We start from the raw sequence: 3077 nt of genomic DNA on the forward strand, positions 1-3077 counted from the left end.
TTAAAAAAAAAGGAAAATAAGCAAAAATCAGTCAATTTGGATGTTCACTTATCGGCTGTCACCATCAGGAAAATGCATTATTGGAGATCAGACCGGCGCCAGTCATCGCTAAGACCTATGTTATTAAATAATCTTTATAGTAAAGAAATAACTTATTCCCCTCGGCTTGAAAAAAATGGATGAAAAATATAAAAAAACAGACAAACTGTCAAACCACTCATTCCATTGAACACACATACCTCTCCCCCCCTAAAAAAAAAAAAACATACACCCCCCAAAAAAATAAAATATTAAACACACCCCAACAATACCCACAACCAACACAAAAATAATAAATAAAATAAAAAATATAACATATATATATTCAACATCCCTCAAGTAGACGAGAAGGAACTACTTGTCTCGGCGGAGGACGCACCTGACGCCGGGCGGTTCAGTGGCTCGATCGATGCGGGAGAGAGAAGAGGTTTTTCCGGATCGTCTCTTTATCCGGACGCTTTTCTCGCCTTATTTCGGATATTCGGAGACTCTTGGGCGGACGAGGGGAAACATACGGTGAATTCCAGTCTGCGTTCGACCTCGAGGAAGCGGGTGAGTGCGCGCGGGGCCGGAAAAGGGGCGAAATAAGAGGTTTGTTTTGTTTGTGTGCGCGAGAGAGAGAGGGAGAGAGGGAGAGGGAGAGGGAGAGAGAGAGGGTGTGTTTGTTTGTTTCTCCTCCCTTGTTTGTTCGTGTTTGTTTGCTCTCCTCTCTCTCTCCTTCTCTCTCTCTCCCTTCCTCTCCACCTCATCGCTCGGCAAAAACTATTAGAAAAAAAATTAGACATTTAAATTAAGGTTGAAAATTCGATCTCCTCTCCCCCTCCCCCCCTTCCCCCCCCCCTTTGCGTGTCGAGAGGGGGGTTAAAGGGGGGAGGGGGAGGGGGGGTGTTATCAATGGTTATCAATCGTTATCAGATTCTCTTATCTCCTATTCGTGGGAGTGGAGGGAAAAGTGCACGAGAGAGAGAGAGAGAGAGAGAGAAGGGAAGGAACGAAGGAAGGAAGGAACGAAGGAAGAGAAAAAAAAAAAAAGAATAATTAGAAAATTGGAAGGAAAAAAATAAATAAGAAAATGGAGAGGGAATAATAATGAGGGAAAGAATGATGATAATTAGAAAATGTTGGTGAGAGATTGTGTTTTGGAAAATTAATGATTATTCAAGTGATTTATTTTTTTTTTTTCGTTTTCTTGGTTAATGATTTGGTGAAAGACTGTTTGGAAATTAAAATCTTGATAAAGGTGATAATGGATAATTTTTTTTTTTTTTTTTTTTAATTTGACTAGTTCTGGGTGTCGATTTTTTTTTTTATTTATTGCATTTTCATTTGGCTATTTTATATGGAATCGAGAGTTTCATATCATTAGTGCAATTAATGGACGTTCTCTTGCTTTCGTGAGATTTTGGACATTATTAAGTTATTAGTAAAATGAAAGATTTAAATTGTGAATTGATATTTGTGACAATTTTTTTCTATATTTTTCAAGTTTTATGGAAACTTAGTTAGTTTAGATTATCCTTTGTTAATTTTAGTTGTTCGTGCAAGTGATTCTATTAATGTTTAAATTTTAATTACCATTATCATTATTATTATTATTATTATTATGAATATTGTTATTGTGATATATAGTTTATATAGTACCATTTTATGTTATCCCTATTTTTTTATTTGATTTTCTTATGTTATCTGTAGTTAAATACTCTGGTATGGAAAATTTCAGGACAGTGTCACAAAATGAAGGCTTACAGTTATATGAAATAATCTGTGCAGACAAAAAATTTGTCACCAGTGAAGAAAACGATTCTGGGGTCAAAGCCCAGGGTTAGGAATGTGTTTGGCTCATACGGCAATGTTTGCGAATTCCCAGAAGTGCCCCCGGGCCTTTTGGCAAGAGTAATAAGGAGGTAGTCTCGGAGGGGTGTGGTCACTTCGAAAGCAATGCCCCACGCTCTGTCCAGAAGGTCAACTCGTGGGTCGTGGGTTCCAGTCCTTAAATTTGGATTTTTTATGCTGGATTGGGGCGTTTGTGTAGCTGGTAAATTGCCGGCTGTTGTGAATATTCACTTACCAAAGATTTTTTATGTGCAACCTTTCAAAAAGATGTTTGTGCTTATTAGAATGTAAAGGATTTTAATTGGATTATTGCATCCCTTTGCTATCAATGTTTTGGTGAAATTTTGGGGCTGAAATCCCTCTTCTAATCATAGAAGCTTGTCATGGTATCAAATATGAGAAGTATGATTACCAAACAAAGTCCTTGAAAGCAAAAAAAAACATATATTCAAATGCAAAAGCTGTGATGAATAGCATTTGATGGAGTCCCTGGAATGAAGCATATCCAAAATGGCTGTCAGATGTTTGGCAGAAAGTTCTTCACTTGTTTTTGCAGTCTTTATTATAATTGTATTTTTAAATGTGCAGTTGAATGTTTGTTGTTAGGTAATAGTCATTCTTGCATTATAAAGTCATTGCAATGAAGTTTTGTTTATATAATGCATATGTTTTTATAACTTGCAATTGAAATTAGTTCTTAGAAGAAACTGAATGAATGTTTCAAAAGTTATGCAATGGTCTGATTCTTTTTTTATGTTTTTTAGATTTTGTGGGTAATGGATCTGGGTCTGTCTGTCTGTCTGTCCAGGTGGGCATGTGTGCATGAATGTGGCAATAGGTTTAGTTTTGCTATGATAATTATAATGTTTTTGGGTATTTGACGCATCAGAAAATAATTTCACCTTTAACTTAGTGAGATAAAGTTATGACATAGAATTTGTCTGTGGATGAATGCAGTCTATTTGGATGAGTATGTTATAATGCAAGGTTCTTTGAATTTAAATGCATTTTGAATGTGAACAGTGTCGCTGACTAGAGGCCAGAGATGTATCTATCTAGGGAATGTCAAGAGTTGTACTGTTAATCTCTTGGTACTGGAAACATTGCCTCTCTCCCCTTTTCCACTTAAATGGTTCCACAAATACTGAGGCACCAAGGATTCAATTACTAGGCCTACTTCATTTACCCAATCTGTGCCCCGTTTG

The 3077-nt window shown here is 36.6% G+C and overlaps 1 protein-coding gene across 3 annotated transcripts in view; it reads left to right on the forward strand.

The window, feature by feature from the left end:
* The first annotated feature begins 435 nt into the window (after window positions 1–435).
* Window positions 436–3077, forward strand: part of LOC125048224 (armadillo segment polarity protein-like) — a 17361-nt gene continuing 14719 nt past the window's right edge. For 2 of the 3 annotated variants that reach the window (XM_047646797.1, XM_047646799.1), the window contains exon 1: window positions 436–591. The gene's annotated coding sequence lies outside the window, so the exon portion shown is untranslated. Of the gene's footprint in view, window positions 631–3077 lie in introns of all 3 variants that reach the window. The other variant, XM_047646798.1, reaches the window with a different exon arrangement.

The sequence above is a fragment of the Penaeus chinensis genome, chromosome 43, assembly GCF_019202785.1.
Source record: "Penaeus chinensis breed Huanghai No. 1 chromosome 43, ASM1920278v2, whole genome shotgun sequence".
Classification (NCBI taxonomy): domain Eukaryota; kingdom Metazoa; phylum Arthropoda; class Malacostraca; order Decapoda; family Penaeidae; genus Penaeus; species Penaeus chinensis.